This window comes from Ailuropoda melanoleuca, chromosome X, assembly GCF_002007445.2.
Source record: "Ailuropoda melanoleuca isolate Jingjing chromosome X, ASM200744v2, whole genome shotgun sequence".
NCBI classification, from domain to species: Eukaryota; Metazoa; Chordata; class Mammalia; order Carnivora; family Ursidae; genus Ailuropoda; species Ailuropoda melanoleuca.
This window is the reverse complement of record NC_048238.1, coordinates 81,451,092-81,468,953: the sequence shown is the minus strand read 5'-3', so window position 1 is coordinate 81,468,953 and position 17,862 is coordinate 81,451,092. Positions and strand designations below refer to the sequence as shown.

The following is a 17,862-nucleotide window of genomic DNA, read 5'->3' as shown; positions in this document are numbered from 1 at the left end:
ATATATATATATATATATATTACATTTTTGCTTTGTTTAATATGTATGTGTGTAGTTAACATATAGTATATTATTAGTTTTAGGGGTAGTATTTAGTAATTCATCAGTTGCATATCACACCCAGTGCTCATTCCATCATGTGTCCCCTTTAATGCCCATCACCCAGTTACCCCATCCCCCCACCCACCTCCCTCCAGCAAACCTTAGTTTGTTTCCTAGAGTTAAGAGTCTCTTATGGTTTGGCTCCCTCTCTGTTTTCCTCTTATTTTATTTTTCCTTCCCTTCCCCTATGTTCATCCTGTTTTGTTTCTTAAATTCCACATACAATTTCAATTCTTATTCTTATTCTATATTCTATTCTATTTCTTATTCTATATTCTATTCTTATTCTATAAAGTGTTTTCAATCTTTCCTGCTATAATTAGGAATGACTTGGCAACCAATTGCCCCATCATTATTTTCTAATATGGAATATACCACCTTTATAATACATAAAGTTCATAGAAATTGATAAAGACACAGATTATATAGATAACGACTTTCTGTTCTCTTGTATCAGTTACACAGTGACTTATTTTAGCTTTGCAATCCCTAAATGTTTTCAACCTGGAGCGCAAGTTCCCTTCATTACTAAGTTTAAAATTATCTTAGTGATACCATTAAATTAGCACTCAGAGATGGTATTTATAACCTGTTCATCAAATTCTCCTCCTGCCAAATGATGTAGTACAACTTTTTATTTATAAGGATTTTCTCCTTTATTTACCAAAATAAAGTTTTGTGGTTTACAGAGATCCTACACGTTGCCCAGCTATTCTGAGGTACTTTATCATTTTTGTTGCTAGTGTAGGAGTTTTTTTAAATCTCCTTTTCTGTTGATATTTAATATTTGAACAGAGTATGTATTTTCTAGTACAATATTGTATATTTTAGGATAAGATGATTAAAGAATTCTTTAAATGCACAAAAATCTCATGCATTTTTGTTACCTTGATGTGTTCAATTCTGAGAAAAAAAACCCATCCCCTGATATAGATTTTTCTGCTGTTTCATCCTGCACATTCGCCTGTATTCCCTTCATGTCATCTGAAATATGTTTTCCATCCAGAATGTCTATTTTATGAACATGAAATATTGCTTTTGGCCCAGTTTACTCTGCCTTTTTTGGATATGAACGTGACAACACCCGCTTTCTTTGTTTTGTCACTTAATTGGCTTGTACTTTATTTTTAAACTTTTTTGTTTATCATGCAGTAAGGATTTCTTCTTTATTAAATAAGAGAAGGAGAGAGATTCTCTGTGTCAGTAGAGGGAAAGATACCAATAAAAAAATGACTTTTGATTTTTAGGCCAACTAACTGGGTTGATTGTGATACCATTTACTAACTAGGGGACACTTAGAGGAGAATAGGTTTTGAAGGGCTGACATAACACTGCCCCAAAGAAGTTCCTGCGGTGATGGAAATATTCTAGGTCTGTGCCGTCTGACACAGTGACCACTAGCACAAGCGGCTATTGGCCTCATGAAGGTGGCTACCATGACTGAGGAACTGAATTTCTTTTAACGGCCAAACGCGGCTGGTGGCTACCATATTAGACATGCAGTTGGAGTGATGGAGAAAGGCGAAGACAGCCAAGTGCCCGTTTGGTTCATTGGTTTCATTGGAATGACCGGAAGCTAGATTAGAGTGGGCTGAAGTGTGAATAAGAGGGAAGAAACAAATTCAATGTCACATGAAGAAAAAAAACCAAAATGCAAAAGTATGTGTGGAGAAACCTCTCTGTTTTCTTTTCTTTTCTTTTTTTTTTTTAATTTTTTACTATGTTATGTTAGTCACCATACAGTACATCCTTAGTTTTTGATGTAAAGTTCCATGATTCATTAGCTGCATATAACACCCAGTGCTCCATGCAATACGTGCCCTCCTTACTACCCATCACCGGCCTATCCCAATCACCCACCCCCCTCCCCTCTAAAACCCCCAGTTTGTTTCCCTGAGTCCATAGTCTCTCATGGTTCATTCCCCCTTCTGTTTACCCCCCCTTCATTCTTCCCTTCCTTCTCCTACCGACCTCCCTGCTATTTCTTATGTTCCATAAATGAGTGAAACCATATGATAATTGTCTAGCTCTCTGTTTTCTAAGAGCGTAGAAAAAGTATAGAAAAACTGAAAAAGATATATACTACAAATAACAATGGTTATCTCTGAATAGTGAGATAATGCTCGATATTTATTTTCTTCTTCACACATTTTTTATATTTTCCAAATTTTGACAATAGGTATGTGTTATTTGTGTAATTCAAAAAATGCAATAAATAGTATTTGAAATGCAAATCTCAGACATTGAACAATTTGAACTAATTATTCCATGTTTGATGAAATTGAGGTATTTGAATATGATTATCTCAGTGATACCAAATGTATTAGGCCCATACATGATGCTTTTAGAAAATAGAACTAGAATTTGAGAAATTCAAAGAAATGATAAAATCTTTGGCCTGCCATTAAATCATGAACTAAACATAATACGAATCTTTCTGAAATTAAAAGACTGTTAATGGGCATTTTAGTACATCAATTCCATGTCATTAAATTGTATGGCTCCCCTAACAATTTTTACTCCAGATTTAACTTGTTTTTTTACAAACATGATGGTTTAGGGACTGATCCCGTATTTAAATTATTTAAATATAATTATAACTTTCAATTTCTGAGAATTCTTGAACACTCTTAAATATTAAATAAGATTATTATTTCCGTAAATTATGGAACCTTTTTTTATACGAAACTGCAGCTGATCAGTAGCTGTCACCAGATACCAAAAATGTCTAAATACCTTAACATTGGTATTCTATGCACACACTTCATTGTTGATTAAACTCTAATCTTTTCCTACTTGGTTTTTTTGTTTCATATTTACCTTCATTTCCCTGAGCATGGGTATACTTTTATATGACGTGTACTCTTGCTTTATTGCCGATTATATGAAAAGGAAAAAAAATAAGATTTGATTGATCTTGTGGTCCTTTATTTTATGAATCGGCCATATGAGTTTGTTCTGAGGAAAAGGAAGAAGGTGTTTGGCTTTTGAATATTCCAGATGATTTTGGTTACAAAGCCATTGAATTTGCTTTCTGTTTATAATCATTTTCAGCAGAAATGAGAGAATGGTATCCATTTGGGTCCAATAAAGGAAAAGCTTAAACCACTTCATGGTGCTTTGTGCAGCATTGCAAACTCGCTAACTTCGTCTCTCTCCGTTTTTCAAACTCAAACTCCAGAATTCTCACTACAACTCTGGCAAAAAGCATAGAATCAAGACCCAGCTTGATCCCAAAATGCACAGGAAAGGGGCTTGCTCTGTCCATGTCTTCTCAAGATTATTCTCCTAACAGATTGCTAGATGTGGCATAGAAGAAAGCGCATTATTAGACTAGGGGCAAGAACACCCTGCTTGTCTTCCTGGGCTTCTGCTTGCTTCCAGTGTGTATGTGCCATTTTTACATTATTACACCTCTTTGCACTTTGCTTTCCTTATAGACATATACGTAGTTATGAAATGGAGGCCATAATTGTTCTTACTCCATGAAGTATGGTGATGATTAGGGTGGGTTTTTTTTAAGATTTATTTATTTATTTTAGAGAGAGAGAAAGTGCGTGCAAGAGAGTGCACTAGCGGGAGGGGCTGAGGGAGAGGGAGAGAGAATCTCAAGCAGACTCCATGCTGAGCATGGAGCCTGTCGCAGAGCTTGATCTCAAGACCCTGATATCACAACCCGAGCCGAAACCAAGAGTCAGACACTTAAACGACTGTGCCACCCAGGTGCCTGTGGTAATGATTAAGTTTTGAGACAATTTTATAATGCACCTAACAGCGTTTCCAACTTATATTAAGTGTTAAATAAACATTATCTCCCTCCTTCAAGAAAGACCCAAAGAGTTCATCAAATCAAGTTCCACTCCCACTCTGCCTCTCTCAGGTCATGGGATTGAGAGCAAGCTATTGAACTTCTCTAGCCTCAAGCCTTCTGTCAAAAGAAGATAATACCAAAGCTGCCTATCCACTGAGACTCTCATGAGGATTTTAGCGTACCGTGGCGTAACATACATGAAGTTTCTCACAAGACAGTAAGTACAAAATATTATTATTGATGGTTTATCTAGAGCTTCTTTTAAAGATGTACCAACACTAATATATGCAGGATGTGAGCAACACAATTCGTCCCATTCCCACCTTCTTTTTTTCAACAAACGTTGAGAAGATATCCCAAACCTTCATGAAAAGGCACAAAAGAGCTCTCGCAGCATATTAATTTGGGCTGGATTGAGACAGTATCTTTTTTAATAATAATTTTTTATTATGTTATGTTAGTCACCATACAGTACATCCCTAGTTTTTGGTGTAGTGTTCCATGAATCATTACTTGCGTATAACACCCAGTGCTCCATGCAATACGTGCCCTCCTTAATACCCATCAGCGGCCTATCCCATTCCTCCACACCCCCTCCCCTCTGAAGCCCTCAGTTTATATCCCAGAGTCCATAGTCTCTCGTGGTCCATTCCCCCTTCTGTTTACCCCCCCCTTCATTCTTCCCTTCCTTCTCCTACAGATCTCCCTGCTATTTCTTATGTTCCATAAATGAGTGAAACCATATGATCATTGTCTTTCTCTGCTTGACTTATTTCACTTAGCATAATCTCCTCCAGTCCCGTCCATGTTGCTGCAAATGTTGGGTAATTGTTCTTTCTGATGGCTGAGTAATATTCCATTGTATATATGGACCACAACTTCTTAATTCAGTCACCTGTTGAAGGGCATCTTGGCTCCTTCCACAATTTAGCTATTGTGGACAATGCTGCTATGAACATTGGGGTGCATATGGCCCTTCTCTTCACTGCGTCTGTATCTTTGGGGTAAATACCCAGTAGTGCAATTGCTGGATCATAGGGTAGCTCTATTTTTAACTTTTTAAGGGACCTCCACACTGTTTTCCAAAGTGGCTGTACCAACTTGCATTGGATTGGGACAGTATCTTATAAATATTGTCATGATCAAAGGAAGAAAAGATATGGAAAATAGGTTTGAAGTAGAAAACTCAGTAAATGTTTTCCCAAACCTTTTCCTTTCCTTTGAAAGATGAAATACATTCCAATTTTGATCCAATATAATGTGATAAACTTGCCAGCTGCCCAGTTCATTCATATTATATGACAAAATGTTTCTTATGAAAGGCCACATGCCCAAATTCACTCTTTTTTTAAAGGTTTTATTTATTTATTTATTTATTTGAGAGAGAGCATGAGCAGGGAGGGGGCAAAGGGAGAGGGAGAAGCAGATCCCTACTGAGCAGGGAGCCCGACATGGGGCTCGATCCCAGGACCCCACGATCACAACCTGAGCTGAAGGCAGACACTTAACCAACTGAGCCACCCAGGCGCTCCCCCCCCAGCCCACTTTATAATGATATTTGTGAAAGCCTTCACGTATACAGTCAAGTGAAACCCTGAAGTATTTATGTGGAGAATTCTTGCCTAATCTCTTATTTCATTAAAATTAATAATACCAAAGCTACTAATTTAAAGGGAAAAACTTCAACTTGAACTTTATAAAAACTTCCCTCAATTTTTCCTTTTAATTTGCACATCCAGATACATCATAATGAAAAAACAGATTTCAAATACTGCCACTAGAGAATGACAGAAAATTTTAAGTGATCAGATTGAGGGCCAGATGAAAAAGAAATTAAATAATTTTATTTTTCTCCAGTTTTAATGGAGGTATAATTGATAAGAATGGCATATATTTGAGGTGTATGATGCGATGGTTTGATATATGAATATATTGTGAAATGGTTACCACGGTCATGTTAATTAACACATCCATCACCTCATATAGTTACTATTTGGTGTGTGTGTGCGTGTGTGTGTGTGTGTGTGTGTGTGTGGTGAGAACACTTAAGAAGTACTCTCTTCGCAAACTTCAAGTACGCAGTAGAGTATTATTAGCTATAATCACCACGCTGTAGATTAGATCCCCAGAACTTATTCATCTTATAACTGTAAAACTGTGCCCTTTGACCAACATCTCCCCATTCCCCTCCCTCCAATCCCTGCTAACCACTGTTTTACTCTCGGATTCCACATGCCTGACTTTTGCAGATTCCACCTACAGGTGAGATCACACAGTATTGCCTTTCTCTGCCTGACTTATTTTATTTAACTTAATGTCCTCCATGTTCATCCATGTGGTCACAAATAGCATGGGTTTTTACTTTTTTATGGATAAAAAAATACTCATATATATATATATATATATATATATATCACATTTCTTTACTCAGACACTTAGGTTTGATGCCACATCTTGGCAATTTTGAATAATGCTGCAGTAAACATGGAAAGGCAGATATCACTCTGAGATACTGATTTTATTTCCTTTAAATAAATACACAGAAGTGAGATGGTTGACTCATAAGGGAGTTCTATTTTTATTTATTTGAAGAATCGCTATATTGTTTTCCACAGTGGCTGCCCCAATTTACATTGCCACCAACAGTGCACAAAAGTTCCCTCTTACTCACATCCTTGCCAACATTTGTTATAACTTGTCTTTTTAATAATAACCATCCTAACCATCTCATTGTGGTTTTTATTTGCATTTACCTGAGTGAATAGTTGAGTACATTGCCACGCACCTGTTGATCAATTTATAGCTCTTCCTTGGAAGAATACCTATCCTGGTCCTTTGAGCACTTTTTAATCAGTTATTTGTCTTTTTGCTATTGAGTTGTATGAGTTTCTTATATATTTTGGATATTAACTTTTTACTAGATATATGGTTTGCAAATATTTTTTTTCCATTTGGTGGGTCGCATTTTCATGTCTTTGATGAGTTCCTTTGCTGTCCAGAAGCTTTTTAGTTTGGTGTAGACCCACTTGTCTATTTATGCTACTGTTGCCTGGGCATTTGATGTTATACCCAAAAAATTATTGCCACTTTTTTTACTTAAAAAAATTATATATATATATATATATATATATATATATATAATATATATATCTATACACACACATATATATATTGAAAAATAAAAAAGTATTAATTTACATATATATTGAAAAATAAAAAAGTATTAATTTACATTGATTGACAATGAACTATATGATTTTACTATGGATGATTTGACAAATTCTTACACAGAAGTGATTCAAATAAGCAGTAACTTGGCCATTTTGTGGCAAGGGTTTTGTATAATAAGTAAATTCCTCCTGAAGTTAAAAAAAACTCTAATATACAATTTTGGAGTCAAAATAAATCCTGATTGCCATATTCATAGTTTGTATGTTTTCAAAAATTAATTTATTAACAATGAAAGCGCATGTCCACACAAAAACTTATATACAAATGTTTAGGGTCGCTTTGCTTGCAACAGCCCTAAACTGAAAACAACTCAAAGGTCAATCAACAGGTGAAATGACAGAAAAAAACTTGTGGTATAGGCAATAAACATAATGAATTATTGATACACATAACAATACATATGAATTTCATAATGATGTAAGTAAAAGAAGCCAGTAAATGAAGAATCAATTCTGTAAGTTTCCATTAATATAAAATGCTAGAAAATACAAGGTAACCAACAGTGACAAAAAAACAGACTTGCAGGTGCTGTGTGGGTGAAGGAGAGAAAGTTATGAAGATAGGGTGATATGCTTAGGGAGGGACAAGAAGACAGGATTACAAGGGAACAATAGGAAATTTCTGGGGATGTTGAATTTGTTAACTTGTGACTGTCTTGCTTATAGTGATGGCTTTACAGGTGTAAACATATGGCAAAACTTACCAAATTGAACACTTTAGATACAAACATAACAGTTTATTACACATCAATTATACCTTGATAAAGCTATTAAGAAAAGAACATGCCCAGGGCATCTGGGTGGCTCAGTTAAACATCTGCCTTCCGCTCAGGTCATGATGCTGGAGTCTCCGGATTGAGCTCCATGTCGGGCCCTCTGCTCAGCGGGGAGTCTGCTTCTCCCTCTGCCCCTCCCCAGGTCATGCTCTCTCTCTCTCTCAAATAAACAAAATCTTAAAAAGAAAAAAGAAAAGAACATGCTCTATGTCCTGTTTATCTTTGTTTAAAAAAGTAAGAAAGAAAAGAAAACTGTAGAGCATTGATCTTTATGAAACTTCCTGGTGTTTTGTGCCTCTGCTCTGTGATGCTCAATGATCATCCCCTTTGGAGCGTTACAGGTTCCTCCAGAGAGGTAGAAATGAGTGTTTCAGGTCCTCTGTCATTCTTTATACAGCACTCTCCTAAGTCATCTTTTTAAATCGCCATTTTTTAAGTCCTGAGGCTTCAGCCTTCACTCTTCTGCCTTGGTATGCATGAGCTTGCATGCACACAGACAACCCTCTTTAGCCTCTGGGGCACTGAAAGGCCCTTGCATTTGTTTTTCTTTTTAAAAAAAATATTTTATTTATTTATTTGAGAAGATACAGATAGTGAGAGAGAGAGCATGAGCAGGAAGGAGGGGGAGAAGCAGACTCCCTGCTGAGCGTGGAGCCTGACGTGGGGCTCGATCCCAGGACCCTGGGATCATGACCTGAGCCGAAGGTGGACTCTTAACCGACTGAGCCACCCAGGCATCCAAGACCCTTGCATTTCTAAGAATTCTTTTATTTTCTCTCTCTCTCTCTTGTGTTCTACTTTCATCTGTGAAACTTCATAAAGCCAACTAATTGAAGCAATACTGAAATTCCCATTTTGCGACAAATGGCTACACATATTAAAAGTTTCCTCTAAATGAATGCTGAAAGATCCAGTAATTCTGACCGCCAAGTTATGCAGTTACCAGACCCAAACATGCAAGCAGAAATGGACCTTGGAACGCAAGAAGTTAAATGAACACGTTTGGTTTTTCTATGACTCCTGACAAAACATTCTTTGTTTTTGCTCAGATAAGCTTCTCGTTTATATTTACGTTTCTGTCAGTGCTAGATTTTTTTTCCCCTTGGTAATGTGATAATGTGTTAAGAGTATACATATATTCCTTTGGAACAGATGAGTGAAAAGAAAAACTTACAAATAGGTTTGGATGAAAAAATGTTTATGAAAAATTCGAGGACCCATTCTGAACGCATTCTATTTCCTGGCAAGGTTTACAGAAAGCCATCAATATTTTTTAATAACATCTTTATTGAGACATAATTCACATCACATAAAATTTAACCTTTTAATGTGTATGATTCAGTATTCTTTAGTATATTCATAGAGTGTGCAAAAATCACTACTTTATCTAATTCCATAATATTTGAAACACCCCGAAAGAAACTCCTTACACAGAAGCAGGCCCCATTCCTCCCTTCCCTCCAGCCCCTGTCAAACACTGATCTACTTCCTGTTTTTATGCATTTACCTATTTTAGACATTTCATATAAATGGAATTATACAATCAATGGTCTTTTGTGACTGCCTTCTTTCACTTAGTCTCTACTTACAATGTTTTCAAGGTCCATCCATGTTAGGTTATGTATCAATATTGAATTCTTTCCATTTTCAATGCATATATCAGTACCTCATTCCTTTTCATTGCTGAATAATACATCTCATTTTTTATCCTTCAAATAACAGACATTGCTGAATACTAATCCATTGAATGGGTATACCACATATTGTCTGTCCATCAATTGATGGATATTTAGGTCGTTTCCATTTTATTGACTATTATGAATAATGCTAACAATGAACATTTGTGTAAAAGTTTTTGTAGAAACGTATGTTTTCAATTTTCTTGGGAATGAAATTGCTGAGTTATATGGTAACTCTGTATTTAACTTTTTAAGCAATTGCCAATTTTGTTTTCAAAAGCAACTGCACGGTTTACATGCCCTCTGGCAATGTTTGAGAGTTCCAGCTTCTCCACGATTCTCAATAATGCGTGTTGCTGTCTGTTTTTTTTATTCTAGCCATTCTAGTGGGTGTAATGTGGTATTTTATTGTGCTTTTCATTTGCATTTACCTAATCACTATTGATGCTTAGCATCTTTTATGTATTTATTGACCTTTTTTTTTGGAAAGATTTTATTCATTTATTTGAAAGAGAACACGAGCAGGAGGAGGGGCTGAGGGACAAGCAGACTCCCTGCTGAGTGGGAGCACACCAAAGGGCTGGATCCCAGGACCCTGAGATCATGACCTCAGCCTAAGACAGACGCTTAACTGACTGAGCCACCCAGATGCCCCTCTATTGACCATTTTTATATCTTCTTTGAAAAAATCTCTATTTAAGTCCTTTGCTACTGTTTTAATTATTAATTATTAATTATTTTAATTATTTTATTTGTGTTTTTTATTGTTGAGTTGTAAGGTGTCTTTATATACTACGCTCTTCTCAGATATACGATTTGCAATTGTTTTCTCCAGTTATGTGAGTTATATCCACTTTATTAAGTGTCCTTTGAAATACAATTTTTTTAATGTTTATGAAGTTCCATTCATCAATTTTTTCCCTTTGGTTGAGTTTATTTTGGTGACATAACTAAGAAGCCATTGCTTAATGCACATTCGTGAAGATTTACACCTATGTTTTCTTCTAAGAGTTTAATAGTTTGAGCTCTTACATTAAGCTCTTCAATTCATTTTGAGTCTATTCTTGTGCATGGTGTAAGGTAAGGGTCCTACTTCATTCTTCTGCTTGTGGATACCCAGGTATCTCAGCACCATTTAGTAAAGAGACTTTTTTTCCCCATTGAAATGTTTGGTACCTTTGTCAAAAATCAATTGGCAATAAATTTATAGGCTTATTTCTGGACTCTCAATTTGCTTCTGTTGATTTACATATTCATCTTTATGCCAGTACTGCACTGTCTTTAATAATGTTGTTTTGTAGTGAAAACTAGCAAATTTATGGTTTATTTTTTAAAATTCAAAGAACTTCAATTGCCAAAGATTTGTTTCTACATTCAGATGAAAAAAAATTTCTAAATCTTCTTTAGCATACTGACTATATGAAAGTTCAATGGTTTAAATTTCCCCTCATCCTTTTCTTCCTCATAAGAGATTTTAAATGTGATCAATTATATTTTTACTTTTTATTATTCTCTATTTCATTCCAGAAAAGATTTAAGGCAGCCTAGATAAATTCTCATTCTGATGCCACACATATTTGTTTATTTTTCTATTTGGGAAGAAATAAAAGATTTCTCCTTTATTTTTTTAAAGATTTTATTTATTTGACAGAGAGAGAGGGAGAGAGAGAGATCATGAGCAGGGGGGGAAGGGCAGAGGGAGAAGCAGGCTCCCCACTGAGTAGGGAGCCTGACGTGGGACTTGATTCCTGGGATCAAGATCTGAGCTGAAGGCAGACTCCTGACTAAGCTGCCAGGTGCCCACCCCCCCAGTTTTCCTCATTTAAATACCAAAACAAACTCCTATCTTGTTCCTTCCTCACCCACATTCTTATCATGAACATGAAATATGCCTCAGACCTAGCTTCCCAAAGACTCAACAGGCAAGGAGAAAACCTTATAGACCTGTGAGCTTTCTTTGATTTGCCTGAGCATAGGACCTTAGTCAGTGCTGTCTTCTTTTCTGTTCATTTTAACCTCCATAGCTCCCCATAGTTCAGCCTACTGGTTGATCATAATTACAGGACCCTCTCTTCTTAGTTTCTGAGCTGGTACTGATGGAAGCAGGTCAAATAGCAACAGTGCTCCATCCCCCAGCCTGTCTCTCAATTCTCAGCCTGCCTTTTGTGGAGCTTGGAACTGTGTTCTCATGGTCTTGCCACAGCTGTTAAAGTCACATGTGGCCTCCTGCACTGACCCTCTCCTCCCTACTGCTATCCAGATTCAGAATCTGATGTGACAGGCTGATTCTGGCTTCTGTGTAGCCCCTGGGTTCCAGAAGTTTCCTCAGGGACAATAAAGAAGACAATACTTCTTCTCTCAAGGAGCTCGTAATTCCATTTCCTCTCAAAGGAAAGTAATAGCCTTGCATTCCAGTCTACTTGACCAGAGCCTGATATCTTAACTGGCCCTTGCGGGCTACTTATCTGGAGTAAAAAAGCGTTTTTGGTCCTTTGCAGCAAGTGGCCAGTCAAGAGGGTCATCATAAAGCTGCCACAGAGCAGAGACCAACTACTAATTTAGGACAAAAACCAGTGGGAGAGGTAGATGGGAGTTAGGCCAGCTACTGCTGTTGGGCCGAGAGAGGCCGTTTTGACACTAGTCCTGACTTTCGAGTCTGTCTGTAAATTTCTGAATATACTAGTGACCCATAGCAACCTGAACTCCAGACGGTATGGTTCACGCCTGACAGACAGGATCTCCTTGATGTCCCTTACAGTGAGGCACCAGAATTCTCCTTTCAGGGAAGCGTTATTTCAGAGTTCAAGAACTCCTCCATTTCCTAACACAGTCTAAGACTAGAAATATCCGAAGAGCAAAGGAATAATTTATTGAACGAAATTTTCAACTAATTATCTATGTATCATGGACACCAATCTATGTGTAAGAAATGTATACGTATTTGGGGAAGTGATAGGTAGGAGTAAGGGTTAGTAGGAGGGAATGTACTATTTGTTAAGAATAAAGTAGCAGATACTCACGCATTACTGTTTCAACCAGTATTTATTCGGCACCTACTATATGCCAGCCTGTTCAAAGCACTGGGGAGCCAACATTGTGAGAGACAGGCTAAAAAGCTGGTTGACAATAAGGAATTGTACATGAATTCGTTTTTCCTCAGAATTTTATGCTGGGAAAAATAAATAATAAATGAATCCCAAAGAGGTGAGGTTTTAAGGAAAACCAGAAAAGCAAGGTTTGTGGAGGCAGAAAAACCTGAGTTTGAAATCTGCCTTCATTCACTACCTGGGTGACTTTGGGCACGTTAGTTAACCCATGTAGGTCTGGCGCTTTCTCGAAAGCATCAGTTTCCTTATGTAGCAATCAGAAGCGATAATAACTGCTTCGAATCTTTACCGTGAGCATGTAATGAAGCAACATATGTAAACTTACTAGTACGAGGACATTCTCTCCTTAGGAGACTAGCAGAGGCAGCCAGACTTTTGGTCCTTTTGGCACCGGGCACTCTTTTCCATTTTCTTTATTCTGAATTGGCAACATCTTTCCCTCTGGTTTCGCTAAATTTATTGTAAGTGTGTTTTTAGGACTCCAAATTCAGTTCCCCTCCCAGGTGTTTATCGAGCATCTACTCTACGGCAGAGAACACGCTAAATTTCCAAAAATACAAACATGACTAACTGATTTCTCCCCCTCATGTTTCTCATAGCCTAGAAAGAGAAACAGGCAGAAACCCCATCCCGCTTCTATGCACGATGGCACCTGGGGGTGAGACAGAGAATCACAAAGTGCTGTGATAGGACATAGGAGGGGCATCTAAGCAAGACTGTAAGGAAGGGGTTTGGTGACGGCTTTCTGAAGCAGGTGATATAAAGAACAACCAGTCATTTTTTCCAAAATACGGCGATTCACGAAGCTAGAATTCCTCTCCTCGTAAGCCAGAGGCGGATCACTTAAGTGTCTGGGACAGCACCCGGACATCCTTTTACAACCATGCTATTTGTGTAGCAACTCTTCCAACATACTTCATCAAGAAAAGGTCTTATTCGATTCATTCAAGAGAACCGGCATTTCCATTGGAGCCTCAAAGTCAGTGATTTATGCTTATACTTTGAGAGAGGCACCATGATATCGTTTGGTAATTGTCATTCTTGGCTACATGGTAGGATAGCCTGGGTGAGGGGCTCAAAAATACAAATGCCTTGCTCTCACCCCAGACAATTAAATCAGAATCTCTGGAGAGGAGGCCCAGCCATCTGTATTTTTAAGAACTCCCCAAGCAATTCACATGCACAGTGAATGTTAAAAAATAAGTGAGATAGTTCGATAAACAGCTTTCATAGGACATGTGTTCTCTTCGTGGTTCAATCATGAACTTACCCCAGAGACTTGAGTGAATCATTTCATTTTTCTTGCCCTGAATTTCCTTGTCTGCAAGATGAGATGACCTGCAAGGTCTAACATCCTCATACCATGGCTCTCTTCCTTTATTTCTGGACAGTATTTATTCTGCTCATTTACCAGAGCACACACTTTGGTATTTTGATTGCTGTTCTATTTACTCAATTCAAACACATGGTGATTCTCAAACTGATTTATACTGTGGATGAAAATTAGCGTTCTCAAGGAACAGATTTGGCCAAAGAAAATTTTTCAAAGACTTATGTAAGGAAATCAAATATAATAACACTTGAGAGAACAGTTTTTCATGTAATGAGAGAATCCAGGCTGTGATATATTGGAACGGGTTATTCTCTAAGGGGGAGTACAATGATAGACGGGGGAGAGTTAGGACAGCCAGACTCACTACCTATTTAGAACTTAGCCTAAAGGAAAACTGAGCTTCTCAGGTGCTAAATATGCTTTATGTTTATATTTCTGGAAAGGTGAACTTATAGACCCTGAGGGAATTGTTGGTTAGGACCAATTTCAGGTTTACGACTCATAAAAATATACCTGAAATATATACAATGTATCACATACAGGTGATTGTGGCTATAATTCTGTAAAATAAGTTATAATTATTTTAAAACTAGAACCTCTGTGGCCTATAAAGCACCCTCAGCATTAAGAATATCATCATCTGTACTAAAAGTTTTGAAAAGAAAATCTAATGCCCTGAAAAGGCCAGATCGTCGTTAATGTATTCCCAAGGAAAGATATGGTGGATGAGTCAGAATGCTCGTCTGTTGTTCCAGTCTTTGAGGTCAGTAGTCAATGCTGTTCATAGCGGATAAAGTTTATCCGATGGCGGCAGGAGGAGATCATTGATGGAAAAAAATACAGCGTGATCGGAAAGAAAGCAGAAATGCCCAATCCCTTAATTGACTTTGGTCCCCTCATTCTAGGTTATCCAAAGTGGCAATAGTATAAGAAACATAATGTTAAAGGAACTAAAATCCAACGTAGTTGAGGAGATAGGAGGTACGTGGCTTCTTGAAGGGAACTCTTTTCCAGGCCCAGAAAAATTGGTTCTCAGCCTGAGAGAAGAGCTGATGGACTATGAAAGAGAGGTGGTTTCGATGCTGAAGGTCATGGAGAAGTTTAGAAGGTTGAGAAATAGTGAGAGCATTTTTTCATTTCCTCCTGCCACAGTAAAAATACCCAAAACTATATACGCTTAGGATGAGGTTGCCCAGTAGAGTAAGAAGGGACTTTGGAACCACACGAACATGGCTTCACGTCTCAGCTACAGCACCGTGGCCAGAAGGAGACCACTTTACCTTCTGAGTCTGTTTTCTCAATTGTAAAATAAAAACAAAATACCAATCTCATAGTTTTGTTGTAGAGATAGAAGATAATGTATGAACGGCCCAGCAGAAAGCTTGGTACGTGGTAGGCATTCAATAAATAACAGCTTTTCTATTATTAAAATAGATTGTGCCTTAGGCTTGCTTATTTCTGTACTCATTCTTGAGTTTCTGGGAGCCTTGAAGAATAACTTATTGTGAAGATACATTATGTAATCACCAATGTTGATACATCCTGTGATTGAATTGAATAACTGCTTTCTGAAGTTTCTTGGAGAGTTGGAGTCAGACCAGATTTTCACCTCCTAAGGATAGACGTTTCGAAAGAGGTATTTTTTTTCAAGTAGTGTTAAGCTATTTAATGTTTTGGATTCTCTCTGTAGTTAAAAAAAAAATCTCCCAGGCTGCTTGTTTAAAAGAAAATAAGAGTTAGTGTTTGTTTCATCTCTTTTTATTTTCCACATGACCTCTCAACTTCTTTTGCCATCTTTTTTTGGTCACCTGCGCGTTCTCTATCCCATGGGCTGGTGCTCAACGGTGATGATATGTGTGTGTATTTTGGAAAGGGAATTAGGAGGAAGTGTAAAATAAAGATGTAAAATATTGCTCACAACAAGCTTATTTTGAAACTATAAGGCTCAAAGGTCTTAATGACATAGTACAGGAAGATTGTTCACAGCATAAAAATAGATGTGATTGGAAACATGCTGTGTTTTTTTTTTCTCCAAAGTTTAGCTCTATAATTTGGGCCCAGTGCTGGAAAATTCCTGCCTTCTGAAGTATACGTCGCTCTTTATTGAACAAAACAGGCACTCAAAATAAATGTGCATTTAACACACACGTGAATGAATGAAGAATGTGTTTTATAATCTAGTACCAAAAGAGGCAGTGAATTCAATTGTGTGGTGGATCTCTGCTGCCTCGATTTCAAGCACTATTTAGTGACCAAAACTCGTGAACTCTCAACATACCCTGACATCAGGATATTGTAGATAAGTTGCCCCTGAATTAAGGTGAGCAAAACAAGCTCTTCAAAACATTTCTTAGAATACATTTGAACTCAAGGCATGAGGACCTGGTGTTCGTATGTTGAAAAAGACAACCTACTATAGTCCTAGCCGTGCCAACAACTGGTTTTGTAGTGATTCACTCAGTATCTCTGAGTCTCAGAGTTCCTATCTATAAAATTGGGGACTTGCACTAAATCATCCTTAAATTCCCTTCGAGTATTCTTTGCAATTCTATAATTCTATGGAAATTATGTATGCTCAAAATGTATATAAATTTATACATAAAGCCTCCCAAAGCATAAAGATGTCAGCCAACTTTTCTCAAAGCTAAATTTTACGTGTGTGTGTGTGTGTGTGTGTGTGTGTGTGTATAGACAGGTATAGATACAGATATGTTATAATTCTGTAATATCAGTAGGTAAATGTTGGGTACTTGTTTACATGTTACCAAAAACGAGCTAAAGTTTCTGATGGTTCGGGTCTGTTTGCTGAATTCCGGTGAGCACAACCTGTCCACATTTATGGCAATGTGGCTGCATTGGCCTCAGGAGTCTAAAACTGAATAAAGTCAAGAACCCCTCTTTTTTGCTTCTCCCAAACAACGTCAAATTAGAGCTTTTCTCTTACAGCTCGGATGCGAGGAAGCGAGAATCAGAAGCACAGCCTGCTGTCTGTCCATGCCTCTTCAAGCCAAGGCAACAGACCAGAATTAAGAGTTCTGAACTGCCTAGCCTTTATCAGTTTGGACAGGACACAAGCGGGCACTCTTCTGATAGATGGGTCCACCAGTAAATACGAAATTGTCCCAATAAATAAAGTACAACAGAGACAACACTCTTTGATACAGTCCCATGACAACATGTAGAAGTCTGACGAAAGCTACAAGCAATGCTGCTTTTGCAAAAGTATTCTCTTTGCAGAATCAAGATATAAGTTGGAAAATGGTTTCAGGTCCCTTTTGTTGAGTGTTGGCTCTTACAACAGTACTGGGATCATAGTAACAATGGTGTGTCCGAATAAAACACTAGACATATTCATTGGTTATAGAAGACTAGTCTTTTTTAAAGAACAAAATATCAAGGTTAAAGAATCATAGACTTGGAAAATACAAAAGTAGACTAAGGAAATATTTTTCAAATCTTCCATTTTACAAAGGAGGAGGCTGAGGTCTAGAACACTTTAATATTATACGTGAGACCATATGGGAAGATACTTTTCATCCATGGAAACTTCGAAAGAAAAAATTATGCATGTCATGGGCATAGCTTTCATTTAAGGAAACAATACGTCGTAAGTCATTACTTGGGGATCATAAATATCCTGGATGTCTGTACATTTAAATTTAACATGCAAAGGCATTAACTATACTCGCATTCCAAAATCTTTTATTTTTGATGTTCTAATTTTTTATTGTATATGATTATTCCACTGTATATGACTTGACAGTTGTTACAAAAATTCAAGCTCACAGCTTACTGAAGTCATATTTCTCCCTATGATGAGCTCA

At 37.3% G+C, this 17,862-nt stretch overlaps 1 pseudogene; it reads left to right on the top strand.

Annotated features, from left to right (window-relative positions):
* The window catches only part of LOC109489116, a 108,016-nt pseudogene that overhangs the window by 35,058 nt on the left and 55,096 nt on the right, over window positions 1–17,862 (top strand).